This window comes from Pelobates fuscus, chromosome 5 (assembly GCF_036172605.1).
Source record: "Pelobates fuscus isolate aPelFus1 chromosome 5, aPelFus1.pri, whole genome shotgun sequence".
NCBI classification, from domain to species: Eukaryota; Metazoa; Chordata; class Amphibia; order Anura; family Pelobatidae; genus Pelobates; species Pelobates fuscus.
The window spans coordinates 228,712,777-228,732,920 of NC_086321.1; positions in this window are offsets into that span (position 1 = coordinate 228,712,777).

Here is a 20,144-nt window from a genome sequence, read left to right on the forward strand (position 1 = left end):
GGTAAGGATGCGGCCATGGCTCGACTGGTATCCTAACCGGCGGGCAGTTGAGACTTTGTTGGACGGTTTTGCCGTGGGATTCTGGATTCCGTTTGTGTATTCAGATCCCCCCTCCCTTTCCGGTAATTTGAAGTCTGTGTTACGTAAAGAAGATATTTTAGCAGAGAAGTTGGAGAAGGAAGTTCGAATGGGGTGCGTGGCTGGCCTATTTGATGTTCCACCCTTCCACAATTTACAGGTCTCTCCATTGGGCTTGGTTCCCAAAAATGATCCAGGGTTTTTTAAAACTTATTCACCACCTGTCTTACCCAGCGGGCAGGTCCGTGAATGACGATATCGATCCCCGCGTTTGGTACGCCTCTTTTGACTGGGCTCTTGAATTGGTTCGGGAGGCCGGGCCCGGCACTTTGCTGGCGAAGTCGGATATTGAGTCTGCTTTTCAGCTCCTTCCGGTTCATCTGGACTGTTTTCATTTATTAGGTTGTCAGGTTCTCTGTTCTTTGATATGTGTGTGCCTATGAACTGTACTTTGAGATGTTCGTACTTTGAGATGTTTGCCTCATTTCTTTAATGGGTGGTAGCGCAGGCCACTGGCTGTTCATCCGCTACTCACTATTTGGACGACTTTTTGTTCGTTTGCGCTCGGAGGTCGGACACATGCGTCCCTCTCTTGGAGTCCTTTCGGAAGGTCTTGGCGAAATTCGGGGTTCCCCTGGCAAAGAACAAAATGGTGGGACCAGTGGAGGTCCTATCTTACCTGGGCATAGAGATTGATAGCACTATCATGGTGTTTTGTCTTCCGGAAGTGAAGTTGGAGCAGTTACTCTGGTTGATAGATATGGTGAAGGGCACCAAAAAAGTGCAGTTGCAGGTGCTGTTGGGTCACCTGAATCTTGCTTGTCAGGTGCTCTCTATGGGCCAGGCATTCTGTAAGCGTCTGTCCCTGGCGACGTTAGAGTGCATAAGCCCTTTCACTTTATTCGGGTTACCGGTCAACTGCGGGACGATAGATGTGGAGTTCCTTCCTCTGTACGTATAATGGTCAGTCATGTTGGTTGCGTCCTGCGACGTCAAATATGGATCTCGAGTTGTTTATGGACGCATCGGGGTCCTTGGGGTTTGGGGCATACTTTCACTGTCGTTGGTGAGCAGAAGCCTGGCCACTTTCGTGAAAGGTGAGTGAGCTGATGATCAATCTTACGTTCCTGGAGCTCTTCCCCATAGTGGTGGCAGTGAAGCTGTGGGGTCAAGGGCTGGCGAATAGGAAGGTGGTTGCCTGCACGGACAACATGGGGGTTGTCCATGTTATTAATTGGTCTACCTTTGCCTCGCCTCTGGTGCTAACGCTGCTCTATTAGCTCTATTGAGCCTGCGTCATAATGTGTGGATAGTAGCGTGCCATGTTCCAGGCGTGTTAAATGTCATCGCCGACTCGCTTTCTCGGTTTCAGTGAGACTGATTTCTGGAGGTGGCCCTGGAGGCGGCCCCGGAGGCTGCACAGATGGGAGAGCAATGCCCACGAGAATTATGGGACCTGATTTCAGACATTTGAGGAGGTTGGTCAGGGGATCTCTCTCGGAGTCGACCTGGAGGTCATACACAGCAATATGGCGGTGTTGGTGTGGCATTAGATCGGCTGGGGGCCTGTCAGCAGTGGCAGGTAGGTTGAGCGCAACGTTGGAACTCTTGGAGTCGCTATGCGTGGCTGGTAAGTCAGTATCGGTTGTGAGTCGTTATGTGTCCGCTGTATCCTTTTTGTGTCAATGGTTCGGGTGAGAGGACATGTCCAAGGTCTTTTGCGTTACTCGGATGGTAAAAGGCTGGTTACGGTGTCGACGACCAGACTCGCATAGGCCGATCTCATTTGAGGTGCCGGTGAAGCTGTATGAATAATGGGGCACTCCTATGTGTACTGGACAGCTCGGCGCGTGGAAGACAGAGTGTATTGTCGTAACTTGAGTTTTCCAGTGTGGGTACTTTGCAGGGGCTTAAGGGGATTACGCTGGGATCAAGTGTACTCAGAATGTGTTCAATTGAGCTGCAGCATTTCAGGCCTAGTCATCCTAGTATTGCACACTGGCGGGAATGATATCGGCCGGCAGAGGTCGGTCGATCTCATCCATGCCATGAAACATTTTGTGGCGCACTGCTTTGCTTTCTTGACTACTTGACTATAGTTTGGTTGGAAATCATCCCTCACCCAGTATGGCGGGTGAGTGCACATAGCAAAGGCTTAGAGAGGTGTAGGAGGAAAGTCAACATGACGGTCTCATGTTGGAAGGAAGGGTATGGGGGATGTGGTAGTTCGCCACGTTGAGCTGGAAGGAGATAATGCAAATGTCATGCGGGGGGATGGCGTGCATCTGTCACTGGTAGGATTGGACATATTCAATGTGGGACTCCTGTCAGGAATTGAAATTGCGCTGTCCTCTGGGGCGCGATTCTGGCGCACAGTAGGGTCTGCGAGGAGGGCATCAAGGTGGTGGTATCCTGAACAACGCAAAGAAAAAGGTTAAGACGAAGAGTCGCTTTGGGGAGATGACAGCACGCATGGGAGATGGCGAGTGCCGGCTGTTTAGGCTCATGGACAAAGGTTGGGGGAACTGTCTGTTGATAATGTTAAAGTTAGAAATGTAATAATGCTGTGGCCCCATCATCCATGTCCCTCCTGGTGGGGAGGGATGATGGATCAGCAGTCAAGTTTTCCCATGGACAACTTGGGAAGGGGGAGCATTACTGCTGCACATGACGAGTGGACTGGATAAAAAGTAATACTAAGTTGCAAAATGGTCAGTTTTGTAAGAGGCTGGGGGAGGAGACATACCAGTCAGCAGAGACAAGGGACAGGAGCATAATGACTTTTTCCGCCCACCCACCCTGTTCGCTATGGTTGTCTTGTGTCTGTTTTTGTTCTTTCCATTTTGTCACAGCTTGGCGTTATCCTGGACAGCGCAAAGAAAAAGAATAAGACGAAGAGTCGCTTTGACAGCCCGCATGGGAGCTGATGGCGAATGCCGGCTGTTTAGGGTCATGGACAAAGTTTGAGGGAACTGTCTGTTGGGCAACCGCTCAACAGCTGACAGAGTTGGATAATGTTAAAGTTAAAACTTTTATAAAGCTATGACTATTGCCCTTATCCACTAAGAAGGTGTCCGGTGTGTTATTGGGGGGCAACGGTGGGGTCATGGATGATTGGTGGGGTCATGGACTGGTCAGCAGTCATGTAACAAACCTGTCGACACATTGGAAGGAAAGATAATGTACAAGTTCAAACCCTGTAAACACAGTGGAAGAAGGGGTACAGTGTCTGCAACACATGTGGACACTCATTGTTTTCTTACTACATTGTGTGGCGTAAACAGGAAGATTTACTTTAGTGACAGGTTGTCTGAGATCTGATAATAGTAGCCTTCCTTTTCTCCTTTTTTTATTTGATGCAGTTTTCTTCAAACAACTTTCCCAATTCTTGTGTAAGACATAGAAAGGTGGCAGTTACTCCTTATTTTATGTTTACTGGTCATCACAGTATGACCAAAATTATGCCCTGGTCTTTTAAATGTAAGTCACGTGGTTGGCAATTTCAGCACTGTATTAATAGGGATCAGGCTTTGTTAAGCGGAAATTACCATTGCCCGTGTCATGCTTCCTCGTTTCCTAGGCCTAATTGAACATTACACTGATGCTATATAAACATATGCCTGCTCACATCTTGCAAAAACATTTGGAACTTAACTAAATCCAAGCAACTCTTTCTGGTCTAGATTATAATATTATTCAATTACATAATGTGAATTACCCCTGATCACTACTTTCAGTTACATCACAGTAATTACCCAACAACGCACAAACCAGGGATATCGTGGAACCAATCAGCTAAGCTCATTTCATGTAAGTGGAGCAAACAACGGGGAAACTACATTTCCTGTACTATTTGCTTTAATTGAAGAATAATAGGAGCTCTTTGTTTGCATTATATTTATTTATATTATGCACAGCTGCAATTTTATAACATGGATTGGTTTTTCAAGCATAAATTTGCATATTAGGAACATATTTGCAACTTTATGTTAACCACTTCATTGCTTGTGACATCAGACATGTATAATACATGATGTATTTATTTACTAGGTGACTCGCCTCTTTGTTATGAGCCCAGATGGGTAATAAGTAAGTAATACAGACTACCCACCTTCAGGGTTTTCACATGGTTTATTGCATAACTTTTATAATGTCACCTCTGGCAACTCTGCCAGGCAGTCCGTCATGGCAAACTGGAAACCCAGTAATTAAGATCAACATGCTATGTGTTTGGCATGGCTAGGAAAAAGGGAATTGGCAGCCACTATAGACTCATCGGTGCTGCCTGGCATAATGCAACTGGCAAGGGGGTCTGACAAGGTGGCATGAAGGTGTGCATAGCACACATATTAAGATTCTTTATTAATTTTCAATTTTATTTAAGGTGAATATTTATTAAATAGGAGAACTTGATATATAGTCCATAAATCCTATATACAGCATAAAAAATATAAAAATATGTATAACAATAAAAAATAAATTTTAAACGAAAAAAGTAAAAAAAATTGATGATAGAAAAGGTAATAGTCACAAAGGGGAATAGGCAGAATCTGTGAGATCTTGAGAAAGCCCTCATGAGAAGGGCGAAACGCGTTGAACCAGCACTTTTGGTTGCATAAACGAGGCTCCAGTATCCAGCGAGACTTACCTCCAGCATTCCTCTAGGTCTAGATCGTGCTTCAGTGCACGAGGCAGACGCTGTTTCCTCTGGAGGATCGGTTTGCTCCACCGCATACTTGGACTGAAGTTATTGCTTACCAAGCTGAGAAAGTGGTCCTTAGAGATAAGTACCAGATTTTATTTTGTAAGAGTTTCTGATTTGGGGGGGGGGGGAGGGGTTATATAAAAGGGCAATAAACTTACAGTGTTACACTATTTTTTGTTTCCTTTGGTAATTCTTAAGGTACAATTAGCTTATCAAGAAGAAACAGTGAATAGAAAGGTGTATAGCAGCAGCCCACACTGGACACCAGGGGATTGTGGATCCACTCCAGTTCTCTTAAAGGTAAGGAGACTGGGTGGCAAAAAAAATAAAAAATTAAAAAAACACATTTTTTTGCTGATTGTTTGTGAGAATGTCTGTTAGTGTGTGAGATTGTGCCTGTAGTTGTGTGTGTGGCTCAGTGTTTTTTCATTATGTGTGTATGTGCCCACAATACTGTCCCTAGTCTCCTCACTAAAGCTTTAATCCCCAACATTACTGTTCATATCCTCACCCCCCACAATACTGCACTTATTAAACTCACACTAAAGCCCCAATCCCCACAATACTACCCCTCCCCAATACTACTCTATCCTTCACTAAAGCCCCAAACCCACAAAATCCTTGTGTTCTCACTGTGCCATCCAGACAGCCAGGTGTGGTCGCCCCAGAAGTGTATTTGAACCAGGGCCTTCTGCATCCTAAGCCTGAGTTTCTGTCTCTGAGCCACTTCTGAACTTTGGTTCTAACCTTGTTTTCCTGCAGCACTAGGGGGCTGGACATCACCAGTGGCTCCTACCTGTCCATCTAAGTTCACCTGAGGCAGTTAATTCATTAGCTGGGCATAACACACTGCCCTTCCCTGAGAACATTGTCAGTTTGTTGTTTCTTATATCCTGTTTCCTAAGACTGACTTGGCTTGTGACCCTTTCTGTTTGGATTATTTGTCATTGCCTGTTCGCTGCCTGCCCTGACTTTTGGAACCATGTCCGACTACTCTTCTGGATTTGCCCTTGTCTGTTTCCTCATACCCGGTTACTGTTCCTGCCTAAGCCCCCGCGCACAGATTCACAGACAAGGTAGCTTCTGACCTGGTTAGCGTGGGCTGTGTTTATCTGCAAGGGTGAGCATAAATCTCTGCCTGACGGAATCCTGACTAAGGTAACCTTGTTCCAAGACAATACTGCCCCTACCCACCACGCCATGGCCCCTACCCCCCACTAATGTCCAAATCCCCCCAATACTGCCCAATACCCCACTAAAGTCCCAACACGACACAATACGGTTTCTACCCCCTCCACCCACACACTCTAATGCCTCTACCTCCCACAATACTGTCCTTGTTCCAAGACAATACTGCCCCTATTCCCCCCACTAAAGTCCAAATCCACCACGATACAATTCCTATCTCCTACCACAAAGTCCCTAGCCTGCCACAATACTGTCCCTATTCGTACAGAATACCCTGCTATCCCCCACACTAAAGCCCTTATCCCCCACAATACTGTCACTACACCACGACACTGGAGTCCCAATACTATAGTTTTCCTATACCCCACTTAAGCCCTGATTCCCCACAATACTTCCCACACTAAAGAATCAATCCCCCACAATATGGCCCCTGATCCCATCACAATAAAACCCCAATCCCCAACAATATTGTCCTTATCATCCCCCCCCCCCCCACTAAAGCCACTAGCCCCTACCCCCCACCCCCACAATACAGACCATATACTCCCCCTCCCATATATTTGCTTTGCTTGGTCTGTGAGTTTTTTTTTAAATCAGTGAGAGTGTGTGTCTGTCAGTGAATGTGTTTTGGATAAAAATGGAAATAGGGATAAAGCTAGGTGCTAGAATATAAAAAACAAACAGCACATAGTGATGTACATCTGTTTTTTTCTGTATTGCTGTTTATTTTATCTCTGAAGTCCTCTGCGTTGGACAAGATGCGTTAGATCTTTTATACACCTTTTTTACATACAATATTTTATCAGGCATTTAGTGCCTAAATACACATTTTTGCAAGTGAATCCTGACTTTGTATCTCAAAGTACCTGTGCCTGCTGATTATCTACTACCCCTTATGGTGGACGGCGGACCAGTGTAATCCACTTGTGGACCTCAAGGCGTTTACCTGATTTTTATCTTGTGAGTGCAACCTTTCACCACTGCGTGTTACCTGTATATATACTGTACATCACTATGTGCTGTTTTTTTTTTATATTCTAGCACCTAGCTGTATCCCTATTTCCATTTGTATCCATCTGATACTATAGAGGCACAAGTGGGAAAGGCCTCTAGGGAAGCTATCTACATTGTACTAAGTTAAGTACATTATATCTATTTATCTGTCAATTTGTTGATTAGTAGATTTTTGTTTGTTAGTGAGTGTGTTTTGAATCAGTGAGAGTGTTTGTATGTGTGCTACTGTCAGTAAGTGTGTTTCAAATCAGTGGGATTGTGCGTCTGTCATTGAGAGAGTGTGCCAGTGTGTTTCTGACAGTGTGCGTGTCTGTCAGTTTGTGTTTCAAATCAGTGAGATTGTGTGTCTGTCATTGAGAGTGTCAGTACAGCTGTCAGTGTGTGTCAAATTGGTGAGTGTGTGTCTGTCAGTGAGAGAGGGCGTCTGATTACAAAAGGGTGTGTGGCTTATAGATAGAAAGGTAGAGTCGTTGGCATAGAAACAGGCAGGTCTGGGCATTTGCAATGGGGGGGTTAGTATGATGACCATGCCCACCTGGGGGTAACAACAACAAATTCTACACCCAGGCGTCTGTGACAGTAGGATTGGTCCTAATGGAGAGTGGGGAAAAGTGACAGAAGAGGTAAGATGTATTTCATGGTGGGAAAAGTAGGTTTCTAGAGGAGTTTAAACATTTTCATGGTACAGTAGCAGGAGAGGAAGCAAGGTGGGTTATGAAGGTGTCGGGAGGGAAAGCGGTTTAATTAATATGCCTCCCTGAAGAAATGATTTTATGAAGGAATGGATACTGGGGAAGGTAGTTCCTTAGGAGCTGTATAGCCCTAGAGAAGTCATAGAGATGTATCTGAGGTTCAAGTGTGAACAGAATATAGATGCAGGACTTCCACCTAACGTAGGGCCTGGATAAGAAATACGTGTGTATTAGTGAGAATAGGTAGGTAGGAACAGTGTTATTAATAGTGTGCTTAAACTCCCACTACTCATGATTGGTAGCAATGGCTGTAGTAAACATAAGCCCCAATACATAAAATAAAAAACATATAGAAAGGCTGCTTGTGCACAATCCAAAATCCCTATGCACATTAAAATAACTGGAGGTTTTTAGTATCACTCCAATGACCATTCATATGTAAGCACAGCTTCTGCATTAAGACAAAACCACTTGGGTAAATTTTATATTAATACTTAATCTTGCTTTTTTTCAGGTAGAAGGTAATATCTCTAATGAGATGGGTATTCTTCTAAACTCCAACTACATACTTATTAATCCTTAATAGGGAACACATGGGGTGGGATTGTGCTTGAATGGCCATTGGAGTTGTACTAAAAAAGCTGCATTTATTTAAATTTGGAATAGTGGGCAAGGAGCAGTATTATATAGATATCTATAAGCATGTACCAGAATTTTAAACTGAGCTCTATTTTACAGGAAGCACTGCTGTATGAAACGCGCTAAGTGTGGTACTGGAGCACTTTACCTATAGACTTTTGTTTTATTCATTGCTTTTTATATATATATATATTAACTATACTTAATAAAGTTTACTGTTTAATAAACATAAGTCCCATTTTGTTGTTTTACTGTTGAGTATACTTTCCTGGTTCCTGGTTCCTGTGTTTCCTAGGTGGGTATACCACCAAGGCTATATACTACCAGAGCAAGTCATTGCTCTTACAATTGTAAGTAGGATACCTTTTCTTTTTTTTCACAACTGAAATATGCATTGACATACTACATCATCCTACATCATCAGATATTTGTTTAATTTCTCCTATATATTGGAATACTACTGGATCCTTACTACACCCAATCTTTACATACTCTAAGACGGGGATTGTACTGTCCATGCGCCATACAGCAGAGCTCTCAGTATTGTGAGTTAGTCTTCTATACACTATACCAGTTATTGTCAATAGAAGACATATTGCACTATTATTTGCTTCTCTTTTTTTTAGTTTCTGAGTTTATCTGAGAATTGAAACTGTAATCTACCGATTGTTAACAAGTGTTTGTATACACATATATGTATTGCACTAGAAGATTTTTGTGAATTCTGCTTTCTTATATATTTTTTTTGTATTCTTACTGGGTGAGTTTTATTACATTTTTTGTCACATGCCATTAAATATTGCAGAGAGGCAGTCAAAAGCATTAACCAAGAAGGACGGTGAGAGATCTGGAGAAGACTATGTGCGTCATCTGAATAGAAGTAATATTGGAAGCCAAAGGATGAGTGATGAGTTTACCAGTAAAGACAGTGTAGATTGGGAACAGTAGAGAGCCAATGATTGACCTTGGGGAACACCAACAGTGAGTGGTGGCAGAGGAGAGGAAGAGGCAGACAATAAAACAATGTAAGAGCACTTGGAGAGGTAAGATGAGAACCAGAAAAGAGCAGACTCCTCCATAGGTGCATTTGGGGCAGTGCCCCACCAGTTTTTAAGTGGGGAAGAATTTTTTTTGCAGTAGTTTAGATTCTTTTTCTGGGGAGGGGGTTAAGCCAAAATATATTCTGTAATAGCTTTCAGTTCTGTAGGGCCTCTCTACCCTCAGTGTTAGCTGTTTTGAGAAGATTTCTGGAGAGCATCTATGCATGTCAAAAAAACATATGGGGAGGTTTGAAAACTGTCTAGTCTTAATTGAAGAAGGAATTTCAATTGAGTTGCCACTTGGGTAGCAAAAGTAGCTACTTATGAGGAGAGGCATGCTATTAAGCTCTTTATTCAGGAACCATCATTGGCTGACAGAACAAGGGGGTGGGGTTGCAGTACCCACAGGAGAGATAAGCAAGAAGAAAGAGCACAGGGAGAGCACTACAGCTGTAGCTCTTGGCCCCTGCCAAATGTAATTTTTTTCTCTTCGTCATTGGTCCTAGTGACTGACTGAGGGCTGATTAAGCTATGGAACTATAGCTTATACTCAAACATATAACTAATATATATATATATATATGCCTATCACAAATAGTTTTAATAACTACTACTGCACATATTCACCATCTTCTTTAAAGCTCAGTCACCCTACATTGAGACCTGAGATACTCAAGCTGTGGCTTGTTGAAAAGTTGTAAAGCTTCAAACTGTAGGACTGGGGCTGTGACTCTGAGGACTGGTCTGATGCTCATTTCAATCTGTTTTAATCTCTGATTGTTGATTCTGTTAACCATGTCAGATTCCAGCTTTTAAATTTTAATGAAGCACAGAGTGGCGCAGATTGGCTGAGAGTGATCAGCTGACCGTCTCAGCCAATCAGCGACTCCTTATTCACTAAACTGGCTTGCAAACAAGTGTATTTTTTTCAAGCCAGTTTAGCAAATAGAGAGTCATCAACTTGCTGAGAACGTTATCTGACTGCTCAGGACTCCTGTCCGGTGGCACTCAGAGCTTCCCGAATATGAAAATTCAGAAACCAGAAGCCACCAGGGTAGGTGGAGACTGGCACTGGAGAACGGTTTAACTTCTTGAGGTAAGAATGCATTTAGATGGAGTTGTTTTGGTGCCTGGAGTGTCCCTTTAACCATGTGCACACTGTGTACCGAGGGCTAATAGAGTAGTAGACATGTTTCATAACTGCAGCAATATTTAATAGAAAGCCAACTTTATTACAGCACTAGCTCTTCTGAGTTCATGAAAGGGAGAACTAAGAGAGAGTTATAAAGATTGACAGAGATAGAGAGAGTTGGAGCATTATACAGAGACGTATTCTGTGTGGGTATCTCTGTATTGCAAATCTTTGTAATGCTTCAAAGTGATCCTGGCTGTATGGGGTAGTTCTGTTTTCTCCTTATTGAGGCCAGCTCTGTGTGTTATTTCTCTGTATTCTATTCTATATGGATCTCTCCCTGGTCTACCCAGCTCTGTGTATTTTTTACAGTTAACATAATTTTCGGTTTGCAAATGAAAATCCATTGAAAATAATGCCATGGTTTACAAAAAAAAATCTCACAATTCAAAGCAAGTTTCCCCAGGATGCATTGCACCTGGGAGCTTTATTGCCCCGCCCCCTGCATGCTGGAGTCTGTGGGTAGCACGTGGCGTCGAGTGTGGAGGTGTTGGAGCGGCTTTTGCGTCGAGTTTTGGAGCCATTATGGAAACTGTTTGCAGTTGATTTGGGACTTTTTGGTGCATTTCTCAAGCTCTGTAAAGGTAGGGAGCTGAGCTTCGTCGTTTGCGTGCCTTTTACTGTGTGTTCTGCATTGTGGTTTCAATGCCAGCTCATTTTGACTTTTTTTCTGACTTCCAGAACGGATTAATTGGTTGTCAATGCATTCCTATGGAAAAAAACGTGTTTCGGTTTACAAATGTTTCGCAATAAGAAACGTCCCGGAAAACGCATTAGATTCGTAAACCGAGGTCTCACTGTATCTTTGTATTGTGCCCAGCTCTGTGTATTATATCTTCTTTTTTTTTTTCTCAGCTGTGGTATGGCTATCTCTGTATTTTACTCAGCTCTATGTATGTTATACTTTATGTTGTGCCTTGTTTGTTTTATTGTACAGGAATCTATATATAATGCTCTGCTGTCAGTGTTGTATGAGTATCTCTGTACTGTGTAACGAGGAGAACATTTTTGGAAGAGGAGTTTGACACCCCACCATCATAAAACTTTACCAGTCTCACTGGGTGACAGTATGTGGGGTCTGAGTGTGTGGGTGATTGAAATTATCTGGGGATGCTGTGTTAAACTGTTAAAGTGCAGATCCTGATCCCCTTGCATCTGCCACAGTCCCCATCGCCCCTGCAACCACTAGAGCCCCTAATCTTCAATGCCATTTTAATGAGCAGGTTACATCCGGTCTGTCAAACTATTGCTGTTGGTACTTTTACTCTCTGTGCACTTCTGCTGGAGTCCATATAACATCATTGGTTAGTGCAGTTGCCCATCTAATTACCAGACACATTTTACTATTTCTCAGGAGGAATATTGTGTCCTTCAATAAAAAATGGTATTAAATAAGTGAGTGTAGGCAAGTAATAGAGTTGAGACACCTTACACGGTGTTGAGTCTGGCTGTTTTTTAACTCTTTGAGTGAGGAGTGGGCAGAGCATTGATAGACCACAGTTCCACTCCAATGATAATGGGATTTTCATTGCTCCTTCTGTTCCTTAAATCATCTCTCATTCAGCCTCTTCACATACAAAAGGTAAACTGAATGAAGTTCCTTTAGTGGCCAATAACAAGCTGAAATCAGAAAAGCTGAGGTTGCAGAGTTAAAAGACTGGTGCAGAGGATGAGTGAAATCAGGACATTCAGACCACACACTTTCTGGCCACTTTCACACAGCCTTTCTACAATCTGTTCTTAAACAAGGCTCTTGCACTAATGTCTGTCTAACATGAACAATACGGGACGTGAGGAGCAGAAATGTCTACCAAGAAGACTTGCAACAAATAAGAAGAAAACACAGGCAAAATGGATGCTTCCCTTGTGTTTAATGATAAATTGCTTCTTTTGTTGGAAGGTGGTACATAAAGCGCCATGTTTAAAACAGAGAATTTATTAATTAGAGTTCAGCATCTTGTGAAAAGAGATTTTTTTTTTTTTAAATGTCTTTTTTTTTTTAGATAAAGAGACTTCTAACCATTATCCTAACGTATAGGAGTGAAGAGGTGGTTATATAATTTAATCTCCTAGAGATCATTTCTGGGAACTGCCTATGACATTTCTGTGTCTAATTTAGCATGACAATCTTTAATCATTCTAAAGCCTGGGTGAATGGGTACATCTTATTGAGTCAGTCTAGTGGCAGAAAACAGCTCCAGACAGGATGAGAAATGTCAAAAAGATATAAGGGCCTAAATGTTTTAATAAGCGAATTAAGCAGTGAAGGTCATTGGGAATCAATTAGGAGTCTTACATGCATTCACAAACCCATCTTAACATGTAAAGAAGGGCAGGACTACAATGCTGGTAAAGAATTTTAGACGCAAGACAATATTTCTCCTCCTTGTTCTGCTGGGGGGAAAAAGTAAATTCTCCATGTGGCATCAAAATGGTGCTGGCCTGCATGTCTGTTTCTTGGTCCCTAAGGCAGCAGTGAGAGAATGAGGCCTCCATGAAAGGCTTACATAGCATATAAGCAAGAAACGTCTTGATTCCGCCTCCGGAGAGCTCCTTAACTTTGTGATTTTTGCATGACATCATGTGTAGGTAATTAAAACATTGAGATATATATGCTAATAAATTAAAGGAAGCATATTTCAGTAACTAATTAGTAAAAACTGATGTCTACTTATAATGGACTATGATAAAATGATACATGATCAGGGATGTGTTCGTCAAGCACACAGCTGAAATGTCGTATGTGTGCCTGAAGCTGGGCTGCTGTCCAAATATTTTATTATTGTAATATGGGTATACAAGATCTGGAAGTCCTCACATAACATTGTCAATGTAGACAGATTGGTAGACGTGGTTAAGACTGGTGATATGTAGACAATACTTAACTCCTTTACCTGATGATCCATCAGTTTGGTCAATTGACGACCAGGTGTCTTTCCACAGCAACCTATGGTTTTAATACCGTAAGCACCTTGAAAGATCAGGTGTGTATATATACAAACACATATGTATAAACTATATATATATATATATATATATATATGTGTGTGTGTGTGTGTGTGTGTGTGTGTAAAGAGGTTATTTTGCTACAAAAAATAAATACATAAAAATCATATCATCAAGAATTTTGGAAAATGCATTTTTTAAAGCCAATCTATAGAACTTTAAGCTCTGAAGCACGATTATTTTCTAAGGTAGTTGGCCTGCATTTTTTAAAGCCATTTGGGAGCAACTATGCCTTTAATCCAGAATTTCCTGTCTGCTCACTTAACAGTTGTAATGTGTCTCTATAGGAATGTTTCAGAGGAAGCTGCTGTCTTTGACCATAAATTTGATGCACCTCAAACAGTATAGAGCCATTAACCAGGTATATTTCTCTTTCATGATTCATGCTATGCAGGCCTTTTACATGGTATATAAAATATCAGCTGCGATACGCATTGCCTATAAACATGCTATACAGCAAAACTGATAAACATAATACGAGGAGATTAAATCTATGACCATATGGTTCCCTTGCAGCCAGGGGCAGAAAGACAATTTTAGCTCACTGTTCAAGTCCAACATAATGGCCCAGGAATGTGAGAACTACAATACGTGTTTTTTTTGTTTTTTTTGTACACCGAGATTAATCCCAAACAATAAACATGGCTTTCATTAAAAGAAACTGCGGAGAAAGCCAAAGGTTAGCACACAAATGGGAGGGTGGTGATTATTAATTAAAAAACAGGTGCTATTCTGGGGCATAGTGATAAATAAGGTGCAATCATTACGGAAAATACGTCTCTCAACATTTAGCAGTTTGCACACAAAATACCACCTTTTTAGCATTGATACATCTTCATCAAAAAGAGAACAACCGTTAAAGGCAATCGATAGTCCCCCCCCAAAAAAAATTCAGGACTATAAATGTCCCCTTCTGTCAGTGTGATCATTTTCATCTCCCCTTTGATGTAAGAAAATTTAGTTAAATAGAGATTACTTACCTGGTTTTCAGTTCCGGGACACCACTCTGCAGCCGTCTGCTCCCCTTCTGATTTTGGCAGCATGCTTGCTGACTATTCTGCATTCTCGTCCAATCCAAAGCTTATCATGATTATCTATGAGCTTATATGATTGAAGAACTGCATTTGACTCAGTTATGGGGTTTAAGCACCACTAGTGGCTGTCAGGAGCACAGCCACTAGATATTTCTGCAAAATAGCAATGTTTTAAATTGAAGGGTTAAAACTACAGAACCACTGGACCCAGACCACTTTATTGACATTAAATAGTCATCAATACTTTTAGTGCTTGTTCAAACTGACTATAACATTGTGGATTAGGGATGTCGCGAACATAACATTTTCGCGAATGGCGAATGCGAACTTCCACAAATGTTCGCGAACCGGGCGAACCGCCATAGACTTCAATAGGCAGGCGAATTTTAAAACCCACAGGGACTCTTTCTGGCCACAATAGTGATGGAAAAGTTGTTTCAAGGGGACTAACACCTGGACTGTGGCATGCCGGAGGGTGATCCATGGCAAAACTCCCATGGAAAATTACATAGTTGATGCAGAGTCTGGTTTTAATCCATAAAGGGCATAAATCACCTAACATTCCTAAATTGTTTGGAATAACGTGCTTTAAAACATCAGGTATGATGTTGTATCGATCAGGTAGTGTAAGGGTTATGCCCGCTTCACAGTGACAGACCAAACTCCCCGTTTAACGCACCGCAAACAACCGCAAACAGTCCATTTGCACAACCGCAAACTCCCCATTTGCACAAGGTTGGATACCAAGCTAGCCATGTCCCGTTCCTTGTCCTCACTGATGTCATTGAAGGTCTCTCTTCCTCCACCCAGGAAGCGGGAGATGGAAAAAGATGCTTGGTCGGTCCTCCTACTTCAAATTTGGGGCACTGCGCATGCAATCTAATGTGCCACCAGATAGGAGTGGTGTGTTAAGTAGTACTATTCCTATCAGTTTAATCCCTGTTACGTCCCCTATCAGGGGACGTGTATATAAGGCATCGATTTTAGAAAGCGGGAGATGGAAAAAGATGCTTGGTCGGTCCTCCTACTTCAAATTTGGGGCACTGCGCGTGCAATCTAATGTGCCACCAGATAGGAGTGGTGTGTTAAGTAGTACTATTCCTATCAGTTTAATCCCTGTTACGTCCCCTATCAGGGGACATGTATATAAGGCATCGATTTTAGGAAGCGGAAGATGGAAAAAGATGCTTGGTCGGTCCACCTACTTCAAATTTGGGTCACTGCGCGTGCAATCTAATGTGCCACCAGATAGGAGTAGTGTGTTAAGTAGTACTATTCTTATCAGTTTAATCCCTGTTACGTCCCCTATCAGGGGACGTGTATATAAGGCATCGATTTTAGGAAGCGGGATATGGAAAAAGATGCTTGGTCGGTCCTCCTACTTCAAATTTGGGGCACTGCATTGTGCAATCTAATGTGCCACCAGATAGGAGTAGTGTGTTAAGTAGTACTATTCTTATCAGTTTAATCCCTGTTACGTCCCCTATCAGGGGACGTGTATATAAGGCATCGATTTTAGGAAGCGGGAGATGGAAAAAGATTCTTGGTCGGTCCTCCTACTTCAAATTTGGGGCACTGTGCGTGCAATCTAATGTGCCACCAGATAGGAGTGGTGTGTTAAGTAGTACTATTCCTATCAGTTTAACCCCTGTTACGTCCCCTATCAGGGGACGTGTATATAAGGCATCGGATTTAGGAAGCGGGAGATGGAAAAATATGCTTGGTCGGTCCTCCTACTTCAAATTTGAGGCACTGTGCGTGCAATCTAATGTGCCACCAGATAGGAGTGGTGTGTTAAGTAGTCCCCCTCATCCGGCCTTTTTTAGTCGAATGTATCGTCAGTCCATTCAGGATCCATCCCTCATTCATCTTAATAAAGGTGAGGTAATCTAGACTTTTTTGACCTAGGCGACTTCTCTTCTTAGTGACAATACCTCCTGCTGCACTGAAGGTCCTTTCTGACAGGACACTTGAAGCGGGGCAGGCCAGAAGTTCTATCGCAAATTGGGATAGCTCAGGTCACAGGTCAAGCCTGCACACCCAGTAGTCAAGGGGTTCATCGCTCCTCAGAGTGTCGATATCTGCAGTTTAGGCGAGGTAGTCTGCTACCTGTCAGTCGAGTCGTTCTCTGAGGGTGGACCCCGAAGGGCTGTGGCGATGCGTAGGACTTAAAAAGCTCTGCATGTCCTCCATCAACAACACGTCTGTAAAGCGTCCTGTCCTTGCCGGCGTGGTCGTGGGAGGAGGAGGATTACTTTCACCTCCTCCCCTGTTAGATTCCCGTTGTGCTGTGACATCACCCTTATACGCTGTGTAAAGCATACTTTTTAATTGATTTTGGACCTGCTGCATCCTTTCCGACTTGCCGTAATTCGGTAACATTTCAGGCACTTTCTGCTTATACCGGGGATCTAGTAGCGTGGACACCCAGTACAGGTCGTTCTCCTTCAGCCTTTTTATACGAGGGTCCCTCAACAGGCACGAGAGCATGAAAGACCCCATTTTCACAAGGTTGGATGCCGAGCTACTCATGTCCTGTTCCTCATCCTCAGTGATCTCTCTGAAGGTATGTTCTTCCCCCCAGTCACGTACAACACCACGGGTACCAGATAGGTGACAACGAGCACCCTGGGATGCCTGTTGTGGTTGGTCTTCCTCCTCCTCCTCCTCAAAGCCACATTCCTCCTCTGACTCCTCTTCCTCACAATCCTCTTCCAGCGTTGCCGCAGGTCCAGCAATCGATGCTGATAAGGCGGTTTCTGGTGGTGATGGTGACCACAACTCTTCCTTTTCACGCTAATCTACGCCCTGATCCAGCACTCTTCGCAGGGCACGCTCCAGGAAGAAAACAAATGGTATGATGTCGCTGATGGTGCCTTCTGTGCTACTGACTAGGTTTGTCACCTCCTCAAAAGGACGCATGAGCCTACAGGCATTGCGCATGAGCGTCCAGTAACGTGGCAAAAAAAATCCCAGCTCCGCAGAGGCTGTCCTAGCACCCCGGTCATACAAATACTCGTTAACGGCTTTTTCTTGTTGGAGCAGGCGGTCGAACATTAGGAGTGTTGAATTCCAACGTGTCGGGCTGTCGCAAATCAAGCGCCTCACTGGCATGTTGTTTCGCCGCTGGATATCGGGAAAGTGCGCCATGGCCGTGTAGGAACGCCTGAAATGGCCACACACCTTTCTGGCCTGCTTAAGGACGTCCTGTAAGCCTGGGTACTTATGCACAAAGTGTTGTACGATCAGATTACACACATGTGCCATGCACGGCACATGTGTCAACTTGCCCAAATGCAATGGCGACAACAAATTTCTTCCGTTGTCACAAACCACTTTGCCGATCTCCAGTTGGTGCGGAGTAAGCCACTGATCCACCTGTGCGTTCAGGGTGGACAGGAGTGCTGGTCCCGTGTGACTCTGCTTTCAGGCAAGTCAACCCCAAGACGGCGTGACACTGCCGTATCCGGGATGTGGAACAGTACCTGGGGAGCTGGGGGGGTGCCGTCGATGTGGAGCAAGACACAGCAGCAGAAGAGGACTCAGCCAAGGAGGTTATGGAAGAGGATGGAGTAGGAGGAGTAGAGGAGGTGGCAGCAGGCCTGCCTGCAAGTCGTGGCGGTGTCACCAACTCCTCTGCAGAGCCACGCAATCCATGCTTGGCAGCCATCAGCAGGTTTACCCAATGAGCAGTGTAGGTGATATACCTGCCCTGACCATGCTTTGCAGACCAGGTATCAGTGGTCAGATGGACCCTTGCCCCAACACTGTGTGCCAGACATGCCATTACTTCCTTTTGCACAATCGAGTACAGGTTGGGTATTGCCGATTGTGCAAAGAAATTTCGGCCGGGTACCTTCCACTGCGGTGTCCCAATTGCTACAAATTTTTTGAACGCCTCAGACTCCACCAGCTTGTATGGTAAAAGCTGGCGGGCTAAGAGTTCAGTCAAGCCAGCTGTCAGACGCCTGGCAAGGGGGTGACTTTGTGACATTGGCTTCTTACGCTCAAACATGTCCTTGACAGACAACTGACTGTGGGCAGATGAGCAGGAACTGCTCAAGGCGAGAGACGGCGGGGCGGATGGTTGAGAGGGGGCAAGGAGGACAGCAGTGGTTAACGTGGCTAAAGATGCTGGACCAGGAGGAGGATGGCGGCTTTGAGTTTGTGTGCTACTTGTACTCATGTGTTGATCCCATAGGCGTTTGTGATGTGCGATCATGTGCCTTCGCAAAGCAGTTGTACCTAGGTGGGTGTTGGACTTCCCACGACTCAGTTTCTTTTGGCACAGGTTGCAAATGGCATCGCTGTTGTCAGAGGCAGACACACAAAAAAAATTCCACACTGCTGAGCTCTGCAATGACGGCATTCTGGTGGTGGCAACAGCATGCGTTGATTGGCGTGCTGTCTGGCTGACACCGGGTGCCGATGCATGCTGTCTGACTGTGCCACTAGCTCCTTGCGACGACCTCCCCCTCCTTCCAACACGTCTCCTCCTCTCTGTCTCCCCATCTGAACTTTCCCCCTGTTCTTCTTCTCTTCTAGCGGGCACCCACGTGACATCCACGGACGCATTGTCATCATCAACCGCTTCACTTGTATCTGACAACTCAGCAAAGGAAGCAGCAGCGGGTACAACATCATCATCATCACACCGTACGTGTGTAATGCTGCCTGACTGAGACATATCCCTGTTATCTACATCCTCTGGCAATAATGGTTGCGCATCACTCATTTCTTCCAACTGATGTGTAGATAACTCCTCTGACAGATCAAGTGAAGCGGCTGTGGTGCTAGTGTTGGTGGTGGCGGCAGGCGGGCGAGTGGTAACTTGAGAGGTGCCCGAAGCTAAGCTGGAGGAGGATGGTGCGTCAAGGTTCCGAGCGGAAGCTGTAGAAGATTGGGTGTCCTGTGTTAGCCAGTAAACTATGTCCTCAGAACTTTTCAAGTTCAGGGTACGTGGCCTCTGAACACTGGGCATTATTCTAGGGCCAAAGGGAATCACAGCACCACGACCACGACGGCCCCTGGGGGTGGCCTGCCTCTGCCTGTCATTTTTTTTTCGATTAGTGGTACTATGCGTGCAAGCTACTGTGACAACAGATATGAGTGGCACTGGTGTGACACTGTGCCCTGGCAGGCCCTGAAACGCACACTCGTGAAGGAAACTGACTGCTATTATATTACAGTCCAAAAAGTTTAGTTTTTTTAAATGCAAGCTATTGGGACACCAGTGAGTGAGTGGTGGCACTGGGCAAGTGGGCACAGTATACGCTGTGAGCCTGACACGCACGCTGGAATACAACTAACTGCTATTCAATCTATTACAGTCAAACATTTTTTATTTTTTTTAAATGTACACTACTGTTACACCAGATATGAGTTGCACTGGTGTGACACTGTGCCCTGGCAGGCCCTGAAACGCACACTTGTGAAGGAAACTGACTGCTATTATATTAAGTCCAAAAAGTTTTTTTTTTGTTAAATGCAAGCTATTGTGACACCAGTGAGTGAGTGGTGGCACTGGGCAGTCCCTGAAACGCACACTAGTGAAGG